This window comes from Bufo gargarizans, chromosome 11, assembly GCF_014858855.1.
Source record: "Bufo gargarizans isolate SCDJY-AF-19 chromosome 11, ASM1485885v1, whole genome shotgun sequence".
Classification (NCBI taxonomy): domain Eukaryota; kingdom Metazoa; phylum Chordata; class Amphibia; order Anura; family Bufonidae; genus Bufo; species Bufo gargarizans.
Window position 1 is genome coordinate 54,444,172 of NC_058090.1, and position 18,319 is coordinate 54,462,490.

Sequence of the window (18,319 nt, forward strand, 5' to 3'; positions counted from 1 at the left end):
ATAAAAGTTCGGGTTCGGTGTTCGTCGCTTTCTTGGCGCTTTTGTGACGCTTTCTTTGCGCTTTTTGAAAGGCTGCAAAGCAGCCAATCAACAAGCGTCATACTACTTGCCCCAAGAGGCCGTCACAGCCATGCCTACTATTGGCATGGCTGTGATTGGCCAGAGCACCATGTGACCCAGCCTCTATTTAAGCTGGAGTCACATAGCGCCGCCCGTCACTCTGCTCTGATTAGCGTAGGGAGAGGTTGCGGCTGCGACAGTAGGGCGAGATTAGGCAGATTAACTCCTCCAAAGGACTTGATTAATCGATCGATCTGCAGCTGTGCATCATTGAGGTGCTGAAATTCAATTGCTCACTGTTTTTAGGCTGCCCAGACCGTTTGTCAGTCACTTTTTTCTGGGGTGATCGGCGGCCATTTTGTGTCTTGTGGTGCGCCAGCACAAGCTGCGACCAAGTGCATTTAACCCTCAATGGTGTGGTTGTTTTTTGGCTAAAGCCTACATCAGGGTGAAGCTGTCACACCAAGTGCATTTAACCAGCAATAGTCTGTTTATTTTTTGGCCATATACTACATCAGGGGCAAGCTGCGCCTGTCACCAAGTGCATTTAACCCTCAATGCTGTGGTTGTTTTTTGGCTAAAGCCTACATCAGGGTGAAGCTGTCACACAAAGTGCATTTAACCAGCAATAGTCTGTTCATTTTTTGGCCATATACTACATCAGGGGCAAGCTGCGCCCCTCACCAAGTGCATTTAACCCTCAGTAGTGTAGTTGGTCAAGCTGTCATACCAAGTGCATTTAACCAGCAATAGTGTGGTTATTTTTTGGCCATATCCCAGTCTAATTCTGTCAGTAAATCCATACCGGTCACCCAGCGCCTAAATACTAGGCCTCAAATTTATATCCCGCTAAATATGTCATTACCGCTGTACTGTTGTGGCTTGGCAAGTTATTTAGTGTCCGTCAAAGCACATTTTTTGTTCAGGGTTGAAATACAATTCCCAATTTAGCAATTTCATAATTTAGTGGTTTCTGCTATATCAGAGCTATTTGAAATCTATCCCTAAAAGGGTATATAATATTCAAGGTGCACATAGGGTCATTCAGAATAACTTCACACACACGCTACTGTGCATTTCCAAGTCTAATTCTGTCACTAAATCCATACCGGTCACCCAGCGCCTAAATACTAGGCCTCAAATTTATATCCCGCTAAATCTGTCGTTACCGCTGTACTGTTGTAGCTGGGCAAGTTATTTAGTGTCCGTCAAAGCACATTTTTTGTTCTGGGTTGAAATACAATTCCCAATTTAGCAATTTCATAATTTAGTGGTTTCTGCTATATCAGAGCTATTTGAAATCTATCCCTAAAAGGGTATATAATATTCAAGGTGCACATAGGGTCATTCAGAATAACTTCACACACACGCTACTGTGCATTTCCAAGTCTAATTCTGTCAGTAAATCCATACCGGTCACCCAGCGCCTAAATACTAGGCCTCAAATTTATATCCCGCTAAATCTGTCGTTACCGCTGTACTGTTGTGGCTGGGCAAGTTATTTAGTGTCCATCAAAGCACATTTTTTGTTCTGGGTTGAAATACAATTCCCAATTTAGCAATTTCATAATTTAGTGGTTTCTGCTATATCAGAGCTATTTGAAATCTATCCCTAAAAGGGTATATAATATTCAAGGTGCACATAGGGTCATTCAGAATAACTTCACACACACGCTACTGTGCATTTCCAAGTCTAATTCTGTCAGTAAATCCATACCGGTCACCCAGCGCCTAAATACTAGGCCTCAAATTTATATTCAGCTGAATTTGAATACAATACATTGGGCCAAATAATATTTTTGTTGTTGTGGTGAACCATAACAATGAGGAAAACATCTAGTAAGGGACGCGGACGTGGACATGGTCGTGGTGGTGGTGTTAGTGGACCCTCTGGTGCTGGGAGAGGACGTGGCCGTTCTGCCACATCCACACGTCCTAGTGTACCAACTACCTCAGGTCCCAGTAGCCGCCAGAATTTACAGCGATATATGGTGGGGCCCAATGCCGTTCTAAGGATGGTAAGGCCTGAGCAGGTACAGGCATTAGTCAATTGGGTGGCCGACAGTGGATCCAGCACGTTCACTTTATCTCCCACCCAGTCTTCTGCAGAAAGCGCACAGATGGCGCCTGAAAACCAACCCCATCAGTCTGTCACATCACCCCCATGCATATCAGGGAAACTGTCTGAGCCTCAAGTTATGCAGCAGTCTCTTATGCTGTTTGAAGACTCTGCTGGCAGGGTTTCCCAAGGGCATCCACCTAGCCCTTCCCCAGCGGTGGAAGACATAGACTGCACTGACGCACAGCCACTTATGTTTCCTGATGATGAGGACATGGGAATACCACCTCAGCATGTCTCTGATGATGACGAAACACAGGTGCCAACTGCTGCGTCTTTCTGCAGTGTGCAGACTAAACAGGAGGTCAGGGATCAAGACTGGGTGGAAGACGATGCAGGGGACGATGAGGTCCCAGACCCCACATGGAATGAAGGTCGTGCCACTGACTTTCACAGTTCGGAGGAAGAGGCAGTGGTGAGACCGAGCCAACAGCGTAGCAAAAGAGGGAGCAGTGGGCAAAAGCAGAACACCCGCCGCCAAGAGACTCCGCCTGCTACTGACCGCCGCCATCTGGGACCGAGCACCCCAAAGGCAGCTTCAAGGAGTTCCCTGGCATGGCACTTCTTCAAACAATGTGCTGACGACAAGACCCGAGTGGTTTGCACGCTGTGCCATCAGAGCCTGAAGCGAGGCATTAACGTTCTGAACCTGAGCACAACCTGCATGACCAGGCACCTGCATGCAAAGCATGAACTGCAGTGGAGTAAACACCTTAAAACCAAGGAAGTCACTCAGGCTCCCCCTGCTACCTCTTCTGCTGCTGCCGCCTCGGCCTCTTCTGCTGCTGCCGCCTCGGCCTCTTCCTCTGCCTCTGGAGGAACGTTGGCACCTGCCGCCCAGCAAACAGGGGATGTACCACCAACACCACCACCACCTCCGTCACCAAGCGTCTCAACCATGTCACACGGCAGCGTTCAGCTCTCCATCTCACAAACATTTGAGAGAAAGCGTAAATTCCCACCTAGCCACCCTCGATCCCTGGCCCTGAATGCCAGCATTTCTAAACTACTGGCCTATGAAATGCTGTCATTTAGGCTGGTGGACACAGACAGCTTCAAACAGCTCATGTCGCTTGCTGTCCCACAGTATGTTGTTCCCAGCCGCCACTACTTCTCCAAGAGAGCCGTGCCTTCCCTGCACAACCAAGTATCCGATAAAATCAAGTGTGCACTGCGCAACGCCACCTAACCACAGATACGTGGACCAGTAAGCACGGCCAGGGACGCTATATCTCCCTAACTGCACACTGGGTAAATGTAGTGGCAGATGGGCCCCAGGCGGAGAGCTGTTTGGCTCGTCCTTCCGCCGCCAAGGATCGCAGGGCAACATTCTTTGCCTCCTGTTGCCACCTCCTCCTTCTCGGCTTCCTCCTCCTCTTCTTCCACCTGCTCATCCAGTCAGCCACACACCTTCACCACCAACTTCAGCACAGCCCGGGGTAAACGTCAGCAGGCCATTCTGAAACTCATATGTTTGGGGGACAGGCCCCACACCGCACAGGAGTTGTGGCGAGGTATAGAACAACAGACCGACGAGTGGTTGCTGCCGGTGGGCCTCAAGCCCGGCCTGGTGGTGTGTGATAATGGGCGAAATCTCGTTGCAGCTCTGGGACTAGCCAATTTGACGCACATCCCTTGCTTGGCGCATGTGCTGAATTTGGTGGTGCAGAAGTTCATTCACAACTACCCCGACATGTCAGAGCTGCTGCATAAAGTGCGGGCCGTCTGTCCGCGCTTCCGGCGTTCACATCCTGCTGCTGCTCGCCTGTCTGCGCTACAGCGTAACTTCGGCCTTTCCGCTCACCGCCTCATATGCGATGTGCCCACCAGGTGGAACTCCACCTTGCACATGCTGGACAGACTGTGCGAGCAGCAGCAGGCCATAGTGGAGTTTCAGCTGCAGCACGCACGGGTCAGTCGCACTACAGAACAGCACCACTTCACCACCAATGACTGGGCCTCCATGCGAGACCTGTGTGCCCTGTTGCGCTGTTTCGAGTACTCCACCAACATGGCCAGTGGCGATGACGCCGTTATCAGCGTTACAATACCACTTCTATGTCTCCTTGAGAAAACACTTAGGGCGATGATGGAAGAGGAGGTGGCCCAGGAGGAGGAGGAAGAGGGGTCATTTTTAGCACTTTCAGGCCAGTCTCTTCGAAGTGACTCAGAGGGAGGTTTTTGGCAACAGCAGAGGCCAGGTACAAATGTGGCCAGCCAGGGCCCACTACTGGAGGATGAGGAGGAGGTGGAGGAGGATGAGGATGAAGCATGGTCACAGCGGGGTGGCACCCAACGCAGCTCGGGTCCATCACTGGTGCGTGGCTGGGGGGAAAGGCAGGACGATGACGATACGCCTCCCACAGAGGACAGCTTGTCCTTACCCCTGGGCAGCCTGGCACACATGAGCGACTACATGCTGCAGTGCCTGCGCAACGACAGCAGAGTTGCCCATATTTTAACCTGTGCGGACTACTGGGTTGCCACCCTGCTGGATCCACGCTACAAAGACAATGTGCCCACCTTACTTCCTGCACTGGAGCGTGATAGGAAGATGCGCGAGTACAAGCGCACGTTGGTAGACGCGCTACTGAGAGCATTCCCAAATGTCACAGGGGAACAAGTGGAAGCCCAAGGCCAAGGCAGAGGAGGAGCAAGAGGTCGCCAAGGCAGCTGTGTCACGGCCAGCTCCTCTGAGGGCAGGGTTAGCATGGCAGAGATGTGGAAAGCTTTTGTCAACACGCCACAGCTAACTGCACCACCACCTGATACGCAACGTGTTAGCAGGAGGCAACATTTCACTAACATGGTGGAACAGTACATGTGCACACCCCTCCACGTACTGACTGATGGTTCGGCCCCATTCAACTTCTGGGTCTCTAAATTGTCCACGTGGCCAGAGCTAGCCTTTTATGCCTTGGAGGTGCTGGCCTGCCCGGCTGCCAGCGTTTTGTCTGAACGTGTATTCAGCACGGCAGGGGGCGTCATTACAGACAAATGCAGCCGCCTGTCTACAGCCAATGTGGACAAGCTGACATTCATAAAAATGAACCAGGCATGGATCCCACAGGATCTGTCCGTCCCTTGTCCAGATTAGACATTAACTACCTCCCCTTAACCATATATTATTGGACTCCAGGGCACTTCCTCATTCAATCCTATTTTTATTTTCATTTTACCATTATATTGCGAGGCTACCCAAAGTTGAATGAACCTCTCCTCTGTCTGGGTGCCGGGGCCTAAATATATGCCAATGGACTGTTCCAATGTTGGGTGACGTGAAGCCTGATTCTCTGCTATGACATGCAGACTAATTCTCTGCTGACATGAAGCCAGATCCTCTGTTACGGGACCTCTCTCCTCTGCCTGTGTGCTGGGCCTAAATATATGCCAATGGACTGTTGCAGTGGTGGCTGACGTGAAGCCTCATTCTCTGCTATGACATGCAGACTAATTCTCTGCTGACATGAAGCCAGATCCTCTGTTACGGGACCTCTCTCCTCTGCCTGGGTGCTGGGCCTAAATATCTGACAATGGACTGTTGCAGTGGTGGCTGGCGTGAAGCCTGATTCTCTGCTATGACATGCAGACTAATTCTCTGCTGACATGAAGCCAGATCCTCTGTTACGGGACCTCTCTCCTCTGCCTGGGTGCTGGGCCTAAATATCTGACAATGGACTGTTGCAGTGGTGGCTGACGTGAAGCCTGATTTTCTGCTATGACATGCAGACTGATTCTCTGCTGACATGAAGCCAGATCCTCTGTTACGGGACCTCTCTCCTCTGCCTGGGTGCTGGGCCTAAATATCTGACAATGGACTGTTGCAGTGGTGGCTGACGTGAAGCCTGATTTTCTGCTATGACATGCAGACTGATTCTCTGCTGACATGAAGCCAGATCCTCTGTTACGGGACCTCTCTCCTCTGCCTGGGTGCTGGGCCTAAATATCTGACAATGGACTGTTGCAGTGGTGGCTGACGTGAAGCCTGATTTTCTGCTATGACATGCAGACTAATTCTCTGCTGACATGAAGCCAGATCCTCTGTTACGGGACCTCTCTCCTCTGCCTGGGTGCTGGGCCTAAATATCTGACAATGGACTGTTGCATTGGTGGCTGACGTGAAGCCTGATTCTCTGCTATGACATGCAGACTGATTCTCTGCTGACATGAAGCCAGATTGTCTGTTACGGGACCTCTCTCCTCTGCCTGGGTGCTGGGCCTAAATTTATGACAATGGACTGTTGCAGTGGTGGCTGACGTGAAGCCTGATTCTCTGCTATGACATGCAGACTGATTCTCTGCTGACATGAAGCCAGATTGTCTGTTACGGGACCTCTCTCCTCTGCCTGGGTGCTGGGCCTAAATTTATGACAATGGACTGTTGCAGTGGTGGCTGACGTGAAGCCTGATTCTCTGCTATGACATGCAGACTGATTCTCTGCTGACATGAAGCCAGATTCTCTGTTACGGGACCTCTCTCCTCTGCCTGGGTGCTGGGCCTAAATATCTGAGAATGGACTGTTGCAGTGGTGGGTGACGTGAAGCCAGATTCTCTGCTATGGGACCTCTCTCCAATTGATTTTGGTTAATTTTTATTTATTTAATTTTTATTTTAATTCATTTCCCTATCCAAATTTGTTTGCAGGGGATTTACCTACATGTTGCTGCCTTTTGCAGCCCTCTAGCCCTTTCCTGGGCTGTTTTACAGCCTTTTTAGTGCCGAGAAGTTCGGGTCCCCATTGACTTCAATGGGGTTCGGGTTCGGGACGAAGTTCGGATCGGGTTCGGATCCCGAACCCGAACATTTTCGGGAAGTTCGGCCGAACTTCTCGAACCCGAACATCCAGGTGTACGCTCAACTCTACTCATATATATATTTGTGGTCAGGGCGACGGCCGCTGAACGTAGAACTGGAGCTTACCGATGGCTGGTTAATGCCGGGAGCCTGGAACGAGGATAGGCCTAAAAGTGGGCCTACCCTAAGAGAGCTAAAGAAAAAAAGGAAGGGTGGGAGGGGTACCTGGCTGCACGTCCCGTCCGTTGAACTTGAAGGTGTTATAAGGCCAAGGGGCGTGGGCTCAGCCCCTCCCACAAATACAGGCTGCCCGGCAGCCTTAACTACTTGTGGTCAGGGCGACGGCCCCTGAACGTAGAACTGGAGCTTACCGATGGCTGGTTAATGCCGGGAGCCCGAAACGAGGATAGGCCTAAAAGTGGCCGAAAGGAGACACAATCATAGTGCCAAAACACTTTATTGCACTGTTACAGGGCAAGTGAACAGAAAGCATTATGAATCTCTGATTGAGGATTTGGAACATATCTGGAGAAACAAGACTACCTTCAACGCCCCATGCACCTTATGACATGCGGAGGTATCTGGTGCCTAGAAGCTGCTGAGGCCTCCCGAATGCGAAAGGAGTGGCCCGAGATGGTCTTTGGGTCCTGACCTTACCCGGCAACCAGGGAGCGTACATGTGACATAAACTGGGATGTGGATAATGCCCCCCCTTAAAGGGAAGTAGAGGACTACCCAAGGCCGCCGCCTGCAGCCCCAAGGACAATTGCTGCAGCGCCTTGACCGGGCACCAGTCGTTGTGCGATGGGTAAAACCTCACCAGAGTTGGAGGCCCTGTTTGAGCGGTCTTGGTAGACAGTATGCTCAGTATAAAATGGTCGTGATGCCAGGTCAAGTGCTGCTTCTGGAGATGACGGCTGCTCCGGACGGCAGTGGTGAATTCCCCCGGCCGGAGGAACCCGTAAAAGTCTAGGTATAGGGTGGCTTTAATGATGGTGCTGACAAAGGGCCCAAAAGGATCACCATCCAGAGCCAAAGACAACTGCCTAAACAAGGAGCCGAACATGGGTTGTCGGACCACTGGCCTACTTGTGCCGACTTTCTCAATGCCCCTGAGCGTGGCTTTGACTGCTTGTGACGTGAAAAAAAAGAGACTCGGGCAGGGTTGTTTAACGTGAACTGATGTTGAACTCCCGCCAAGTAAAGGCGGATGGTGTTGGGAGCGAGGCCGAGGTTGGAATGACTATGAGCGATAAAAGCCATCACGAATGACACGTCATCCACGTTGCCCTGTGGGTGATTATTGGCAAAATCCCTATAAAGATTCCAGCCCGTGCGATAATTCCTGACTGTGTTTTCAGAAAGGCTTTGGTGCAACAGGTCTTTTGCTGTCCTGATAAATGACGTTAGTCCCACACCAGGTCGTTGTATGCTGGAATGCCTGCCCCCGTTGCGTCCGCGTGTGGCATATTCTGAAAAAATACATTAAAGTTAAACCGGGACAGAGCATCAGCAGCCGTATTCCTGGAACCCTGAATGTGGGAGCACTTAAAGCAAAAATTATGCACCATAGGCAGCCAAACCAACCTACGCATGAGAGCCATGATTTTAGGGTATTTCGCTCTGCCACTGCGGTTGATGTCAACCAAGTCCTGACTATCTGTGACAAACAACATTCTTGAGTCCGACCACTCGTGGCCCCATACATGAGCCGCCGCCACCAAAGGATATAACTCCAAAAGGGGAGAAGACCGAAGAGCCACCTTGTCCACCGTGATATGAGACGGCCAAGCGCTGGCAAGCCAGTGATTGCCAAATATGGCTGCAAAACCCTTGGATGCGGCCGCATCCGAATAAATCGTGGGGGAGGAAGGGTCCCGGGGGGGAATGAACATCCTCACCCCATTCCATGAGGACATGAATGTACTCTACATGGATAGGTCCACCATGGCCTGTTGGTCCAGACGAATAACACTGTCCTGTTCTGGGGCCGACGGAAGGAGCAGCAAGAGCCGGGAAACAAAGGTACGTCCCTGGGGCATGACCCTCATGACGAAGTTCAGCCGGCCCAGTAACGATTGGAGGTTTGTCTTGGTCAGGAAGCAGGACTTTGAAGCCTCCTGGATGGCTAACTGGATCTGCTGCAACTTCTCCTCGGGGAGCCTTGCTTCCAACCTCACTGAGTCCAGAATGACCCCCAGGAAGGTGATCATCTTGGAAGGACCTACCGTTTTCCCTGGGGCGACAGGAACCTGAAGCGCAGAAAATAATTCCAACAGGGAGGACAAGCTAGAGGGCTGTCGGGAAGGGTGTTCCACCAGCAGGAAGTCGTCTAGGTAATGGATGCACATGGGGGCCTGCCCGTGCTCAACCAGGATCCAGTGCAGGGCCTGGGCAAGATGGTCAAACAGCCATGGGCTGCTCTTTGAGCCAAACGTCAGGCGATTGGCAAAGTAGTACCTGCCTGCCCACCTGATGCCATAGTATTGCCAAAGTTGAGGATGGATCGGAAGAAGTTTAAAAGCGTCCGCAATATCCGTCTTGGACAACTAGGCCCCCCTACCTGCCTTGAGAATAAATTGTATGGCCTCGTCGATAGAGGAGTATTTCATACTAAACTCTTCCGATGGTATGAGGGAGTTGATACTGGGTATGTGGGAAGAATGAGGAGCCGAGAGATCATAGATAAGCCTTCTTTTATTTGAGTCCTTCTTGGCCACCACTCCAATGTGGTTGACCCTCCATACATCGAAGGGAATTGAATCAAACGGACCGATGAGGAACCCTTTGTCCAGCTCCAAGGAAATCGCTGCTTCCACCGCCTCTGGATCCTGTCTGGCAGAGAGGAGGTTCTCACACTCCCAGTTGGAAAGCGGAAGGGCCACCAACCCCGTGTGGAACCCTTGTGACAGACCCGTAAGCAGATGTGCAACAAACTGTTGGTCGCCATGACCTTTCAGGAGCGCCCCCAGGAGGTCAACATTAATGTCGGTCAGTCACGTCTGCTTAGAGGACTTTTTTGGACAGGTGGACCTGGGATGAGCACGGAAGCAGACCGTGCAAACATGGAGCGCTCTGCACCCACTGAACATGCAGTGATCGAAAGTTAAAGTTATTGCATATCTAACTTTTTCCCAGATACACAATAGGCCTACCAAACTTGTCCATGAGGGCTGGGCCCCTGGGGACCCCTGATGTTCCTGGAAGGGCTCTATCTGGATGGGAGACTGCCTCGTTGGGGCACCATTCTGTGGCATGAAAAATGGATTGGCAAGATCCATAAGTGGGGGCTCGGAGACCTGCAAAATGTCTGCAGAAGAGCTCCTTGTTTGCCCAAAATCGCTGTATTTCAAATACCTGAATAGAACCACAGTATCTAAAGTGTGTCTCTCACACACACTGGGCCGCAATTAAAGATTTGTGCCCAAAATAGCTGTATTTCAAATAACTGGATATAACCCCTGTATATAAAGGCTGTATCTCACAATGACATATGCAGCAAAGGCTGCAAAATAAACTTTTTTGCCCAAAACGGGTGTTTGTTTAATAACTGAATATAACAGCAGTATATAACCCTTGAATTTCACACGTACTGATGCTGCAAGGGCTGTAAAATGGTGTATTTTGGCAAAGTGTGTTTTTAAAAACCCAGAAAATGATGGCTGGATTTCTAGCTTAAATTGCACACCGAATAATCCAGATGTTGTATATTGCCAAAAAAGTGTTTTTTTTTACTAACCGAATATGAAAGCTGTATATAACGTTTGAATTTCACACGTCCAGATGCATGTTGTATTTTTAGCTTTTAATTGCACACGGACTAATCCTGCAAATGCACCAGATGTTGTATATTGCCAAAAAAGGGTTATTTTTTTTATTTTTTTTTACAACCAGATTATTAGTGCAGTTTTTCAAGATTGGATTTCAATGTCACAAAAGCTCAGATGCAGTGCTGGTGCACGGAGCTTGCATAAAATGGCCGCCGCCCCACCTAACTAACAGACGGATAAAAGTTCTTTTTTTTTTTTGTCACTGGGTTCAGGGCACGGTAAAAAGATTGTGCCCTGCACCCACACAACTAAATGTATGTCGATCGCTGAGTTAGATTCACGTTCTGAACAAAGATTCTCTCCTATTCTCTCCCTGAAATCAACAGCCGCATCCTCTCCCTACACTAGTAACAGCAGAGTGACGTGCAGCGCTACGTGACTCCAGCTTATATAGAAGCTGGGTCACATGCTGCACTGGCCAATCACAGCCGTGCCATTAGTAGACATGGCTGTGATGGCTTCTAAGGTCACAGTTAAACGATTGTTGATTGGCTGCTCTGCAGCCTTTCAAAAAGTGGCAAGAAAGCGCCGAACACCGAACTTTTACTGAAACGTTCAGGTCTGGGGTCCAAAAATCCTAAAGTTCGGTACGAACCCGAACTTTACAGTTCGGGTTTGCTCAACCCTATATATGATGCATTATGTGCTGTAACCTGACTGAACCATACAAATGATTGTCAGTTAGAGACCGGCAGCAAGTATTCTGTATAGAGCTGTATTTACTGCTTAAATGACAATGGAGCCAGAAATATGGGTCTATAGTTCAGCCAGTCTTTTATGCAAAACTGAGGTTTCTTTGAAAAGAAATACACCCCTTGGTTAAGTACATTTTGCTGATTTGTAACCAAACATTAATACCTAAATTACAGAGCTGATTCTACGGTTACAAAAAATAAAGTCCTTTATCTGTATCTCTAGATACATACATGCAAATACGTGTGTATGACCATATTTACTTCTAGCTTTATGATGGTTTATAAAAAAAAATAGCAAAAATGTAAAACCTCTTTAAACCCAAATTTCTTTTTTCAACTGGTATCTTTCTAGGCCACTTGGTGGTGCTGCACCCCAATTTTTGCTTTAAAAAGTGGAAGTAGTAGGAAGAAGCCCCCTTGTGGATTTGTGTGAAACTGCAGGATAAGCTGTGAATAACCATTTTGGAACCTCATAACTTTTTAAAATGTATTTATCACCAATTGTATAGTATTTAACATTGTCATGAGACAGAAGTATGATGTCCAAAAAGTGCCCCTTGTATGCCGCTCTATAGATCCCACATTATAAATAGTTCAGTAGCTGTCGTATAGTACAGTGTGATCATAGGTAGAATACCAATCTTACAATTAGTAACAATACCAGTAACTCTTTGATCATACTGGATCTATTCTAGTAGCCATAATACTGTCCTAGTACAATGCTGATCCAGGATCTGTCCAATGGTTGAGTCTTGGAGCAGGAGGGAATACGTTTCTCCATTCCACTGAATTTTTTTATCTTTTATTTTTTGTCCAAGTGTTTTTTGCCCTTCCCGGAGGGACCTGAGGTTTGCAAGTATAAAAGGTTGAACAAACTCTCTTACCTATCTTATTTTTCATGCTGGTAGTTGTGTTATAGACTCGCATTCCAACATTAAAAAAAGAAAAGAAAATGAAATGTAAAACGCAACGGAGTGCCGTCTGAAGTTGTTTTGACAATATTGTCTCCCAAGGGTGGAGAGGGACGGACGGGCACCTAACAAAAGCCTCCTCTGGATAAGTGCTGTGGCCAGGAATTGTTTGAATCATTGCATCATAGTGATCATTGATGTTGTGAGTTCCAGTCTGACCATGAGTCTGTAGCATACCAAACCACAGGGGAAACACGTGAGGCTCACGGTGGGCCGATGGGTGCAATAGTTCATGTACTCGCGGTTAGCAGATGCCTCCCTGGGCTGGCGTACAGTGGATGGGAAGACAGCACGAAATCCTCCGGGGCACTCTCCGTTGCAGGAAACACCAGCCAGATGTTGGTGAGGTGCCCTTGATGGTAATTGGTGTTAGGTGCTTTTGCGGCTGGGCCCCTTGTTCGTGATGCCACCACCACAAGGTGCGAAGGTTGAGAGTAGTAGTAGTAAGAACAAGGAGTCGGTTGTTGTAAACCAGTTGAACATTTACTGCAGATCAATAGTCTCTGAGCAGTTCATCAATGGAAAGCTTTTTATATAGCACAAATAATAAGTTCACTGGTAATCCTATTATCAAGTAGTGGCAGTTGTCAATGGAGGTTTTCTTCTAATGCTAATACTTTACAGGCAAGGATCCTGGTGGTAATCCCAAATTCACTCTATAGCACTCTGGTACTAAAGTATGCTGATTGATTGCTGCTTAATTATTTGCAGGATACTCTTTTATAAATAGGTTTAGATTTTTCCATTATGACCCAGAAGGCTTGTGTAGTGGATAAGGACAATTCTGCGCACTAACTGTCCATTTGTGTCCAGGCACTCGGAAACCTACTCCTGGTCACTTGTGCTGATGAGGTCCATAAGCAAAGTTTAGCTGTTACCCTCGCTAGGCTCTCTGCATCTTTGTACAAAGACTCACTGTTTGGTGCTTGGTTGCTGTGGTTGTCTTCTCCAGGCTTGATCAGGGCGCAGAGGAAAGGAACACAGCTACACGAAGACTTTAGCCTGTTTCTCTCCACCATGAACTTGCTTCTCCTCCTCTCACTCTCCAACTTCAACTAACTCTGACTAACTTCCTGTCTAGACACACCCAAGCTATATGTATTATGTGGTGCCAGCACCACCTAGGGGTGAGTGGCTGTAATGACCTTGCCAGCCTGATAATGGGAAACTCCATACACTGCAATTAAATGCATACATATTCAGATGCTTAAAGTGTCCCATTTACACACATATGTGGGACGCTGCAAGTCCACTGCCCTGTACTCGCATGATGCTGTGAGTAGAGGACAGTAGACCTGAAGTGAGACTGTAACTCGATGCACCAGCATGCTGCCATCACATGAACCATTTTTACTAGACTACGTTTGCCCCAAGATAGTTAAGCCTAAGTGTACACATGCACTTATTTGTGTAATTTCAGATGAGCAGGTCCAGTGTGGAGAGGACAGGGGAACCCACCTGGAGTGGTGGGAGCGTGATTATCTGTTATGGATGCTGCTCCTTTCACAGTGCCATTACAATGCTCTATAATGCTGTCTCTCTCTGCCTGCCTGTCCTTGCATCTACTGAATTATACTTGACGGCATTATATCAGTACAATTCAGTAGTGGCAAGGTCAGACAGAGACGTACAGTATTATAAATCATTATAATGCCATGCAGTGTTGAGAACGAAGCAGTGTCCATAATAGGAAAACACACTTCCACATGGACACTGCACTGAACTCTGCCTGAAATTATCTGAAATTACCCTTAAAAGCAATGTACACCTTTTGGGTCTTTTTTTTTCTTATTGCATTGTACTCATTTTGATTTAACAATCATTTTTCCAATTGGTGTTTATTAAAAATATGGCTTCTTTTTTGTGTACATAGCCGAGACGCTCTCGTAGCATTTTTTTGCGTTCCGTATACGGACCGTATATGGAACGTATACAGAACCATTCATTTCAATGGATCTGCAAAAAAAACAGAAGGATAGTACTGTTCTATCAGGGGCCAGCTGTCCGTTCCGCAAAAAACCTAATGCACGCGCATGTCGTCCATATTTTTTGCGGATTAGTTTTTTGTGGACCGCGAAATACTGAAAAAGCCATACGGTCGTGTGCAAGTGGCCTAACTGATGGAAATAACTGACCAAATAACTGAAGTGTGAACTTGGCCTTACCGGCCTAGAGTGGCAATAGTATATATATATATTTTTTGTTATGGGCGTCCCTTTTGAAGGTTTTTTATCTTTACAAGTTGTCGTTGTATTGGTTTATATACTTTTTAATCATTCAGTAATTTTGAATATTAATCATCCCAGCACCTATCTGTCTAATTCCATTGTATTTGTTATAAACCATACGCTGGACTGACAGTAGAAGGTGTATTCATGTTAATATGAAGAGGGCGTTGTTAGAAATCTACATTTTTCTATATATAACAGTGTATATACAGTATGTGAATAAAATGTACAGATATAAACTATCTGTTCAGCCGACAGCTGTTTCACCCAATCCTCCCAAACATATGCACACCGCTAGTTTTACATCTGCATTTACCTGATCTGGAAGGCTGTTCGCTGAACGGAATTCCCTGTATCGGGCATGGCCGGATACGGCCATCCACCGCCAGACCCCTTTGACTAAAATGGATTCCATCTGGGATTCTAATGATTTCTGGCAGAAGTGCCGGTATTGGCAGGATGAAAACCGGTACATAGACCAGTATTTATCTGGCCCATTCCCGGCACTCCTAATACTGCTGGATCCCATTATAGTCAATGTGGTCCGGCGGTTAATGGCAATATCTAGCTATGCGGAATATGGTGAACTTTCTGAACAGCCTTCTGTATCAGGTAAATGCAGATGTGAAACTAGCCTAAGCTGCTGCCCTGACAGTCGCTTATCTCCTTGAGACATCAAATCTCGTGGGAGAATTGTGAGGCCCCATACATTTTAGATGTTCAGAGGCTAATGAAGATCCAATATGTGTAGCCAGATTAAAGGGGTAGTTTGGGACTTTAATATCGGTGACATCCTCAGGATAGGTCATCAATATCAGATCGGGGGTGGTCCGACACCCCTGCCCATCAGATGTGTGAGACGAGGCAGTGCACATGTGCCGTCTCCCGTCTATCTTCCTGTCCACCGCTGCTGTCTATGGAAAACACCATAGACCACAGCAGCGGACAGGAAGACTGCACGTGCGCACTGTGCGCGCAGTCTCTTCATATAGCTGTTCGGCGGGGGTGCCGGGTGTCGGACCATTGCCGATCTAATATTGATGACCCATCATGCCAAGAACGACCTGATTTTAGTTGGGTACAGTCAGTCTCTGCATGATGAAAAGATTTTTTTTTTTTTTTACTAAGTTTTTAGTTTATTAATTATTTGGATTAAAGTATAAGGTCCACAACCCTTGAAGCACAGGGAGAGGGGATATTTGTGAATACCTCAATTAGTCAGAGGGAAAATATCCATTATGCCACCCCAAGTGTGGGTACTGAATATGTTCTTAGCTTAAATGGCTGAGTCATATATTAATGTACTATATCACCAAATGTTTCTATGTTTTCGTTACTTTTGTTTTCTTATGTTGTGCAGGAGGTGGTAGTATATTGAGGGGTATCGCCAAGTCACTAGCAGATTTTCAGGCTGAAGCTTCTGATCATCAAACCAGGCCGGACAGGAATCTTCTCCATCTGACGCTTGACATAAATGTAAGTATAAATTATGTCCTCATGAAATGTTTCTTTAAGGTCTCCAGATTGTGGATCTAAAATGTCTCATTTCTTAAGAGGCATGAATGGAAGGGACAGGGATGTAATATTACAACTTTACAGATCATTAATGTGGCCTCATGTGGAATATGCAGTACAGTTCTGAGCACTGGTTCATAGAAAGGATGGCCTGCAGTTAGAAAGGGGCAAAGAAGAGTAGTTGATCTAATAAGAGGCATGGAGGAGCCTAAGGGCCCTATACGTGGGCTGAGGATCCGCCAGATAATGGCTAACGAGCGTTCATAGAACTGCTCTTTAGTGATTATATGGAAGTGTAAGGGAAGGGCTACACGGCGACACCTGTTGCGGCCACGATCACTGATGCTCAGCGATCCTGGCTGCGACAGATGTCTCCATGTAGTTTTTGCCTAAAGTGCCTCAGATTACCAGATGTAGGAGCAGAACTCTCATTCATTGGGTAATAGATCATTCATGCGGATACAAAAATCGACGTGCTATGTAAACACACCCTGCTGCCGGCAAGCAATCATTGTGTATGTGGACAAGCTATAGCATTAGTGATCGCTCCTCCCCATACTGTGGAGGAGATCACTGCATGTAAATGAAGTGGTCTCTTTCACTGACTAGCAGACGCTTATCAGGAAGGAACACTTCCTTCCTGACAAACGATAGATGTATCGTCCTGCGTAAAGGGACCTTTTTTTTTTTTAAGAGCTATCTATCTAAGGATGGGGGGAGGGGGGGGGGGGGGTGTGATTAACTTAATATAATTATATACAGTGCCTTGAAAAAGTATTTATATCCCTTGAACTTTTCCCCAAAAATGCTCACGTTACACCCACATACTTAAGCTACTTTCACACCTGCGTTCAGGTGTCCGCTTGTGAGCTCCGTTTGAAGGCTCTCACAAGCGGCCCCGAACGCATCCGTCCAGCCCTAATACATTCTGAGTGGACGCGGATCCGCTCAGAATGCATCAGTCTGGCAGCGTTCAGCCTCCGCTCCGCTCAGCAGGCGGATACCTGAACGCTGCTTGCAGCGTTCGGGTGTCCGTCTGGCGTGCGTAGGCGCGCGGAACCGTCCAGACTTACAATGTAAGTCAATGGGGACGGATCCGTTTGAATATGACCCACTATGGCTCAATTTTCAAACTGATCCGTCCCCCATTGACTTTAAATGTAAAGTCTGGACGGATCAGTCTGAGGCTACTTGTCCACTTAGAAATGTTTTAACCATATAATGCAGACGGATCCGTTCTGAACGCATGTGTGAAAGTAGCCTTAGGGCTTTTTTTGGTCTGGTCCGTTCTATTTTTTTTCAGCCCATATGCAGAACCTTTCACTTCAATGGGGCAGTAAAAACAATGGAAATGAATCCATGTGCGTTCCGTGTCCGTATGTCCACATGACCGTGTCCTATTGTCCACATTAAAGACAAGGATAGGACTGATCTATTAGGGGACGGCCATTCCGTTCCCCAAAATGCGGAATGCACACAGCCAGTATCCATGTTTTGCAGATCCACAGTTTGCGGACCGCAAAACAGAAGAGTCGTGTGCATGAGCCCTTAAATGTATTTTACTGGGATTTTATCTGATGGACCAACACAAAGTAGCAAGTATGTGTGAAAAAAAATGATGCATGGCATTCAAAATCTTTAATAAATAAAAATCTGGAAAGTGTGGTGTGCATTTGTATTCAGCCCTCTGTACTCTGATGCCCCTAAATAAAATCCAATGTGACCAATTACCTACAGCTGTTCTGTGAAGGCCTCAGAGGTTTGTTAGACAACATTAATGATCAAACAGCATCGTGAAAAACAAGGAACACAACAGACAGGTCAGGGATAAAGTTGTGGAGAAGTGTAAAGCAGGTTAGGTTATAAAAAAAAAAAAAAAGTATCCTAAGCCTGGAACGTCTAATTAGAGAAGCAGATGAGGCCTATGTTTTGGGCGCGAGTCAACAAAATAAAGTTCCAAAATTTACCCTTTCACTTTATAGTCATCTTTTCTGCTGTAATGTTCAGCAGATGCCTAGAAAGGCACCAGTCTGGTAAATACACAGAAAGTGGTGACGTGGTCTTTACTTTGCAGTGGGGCTATGATGTGACATGACATACAGATAA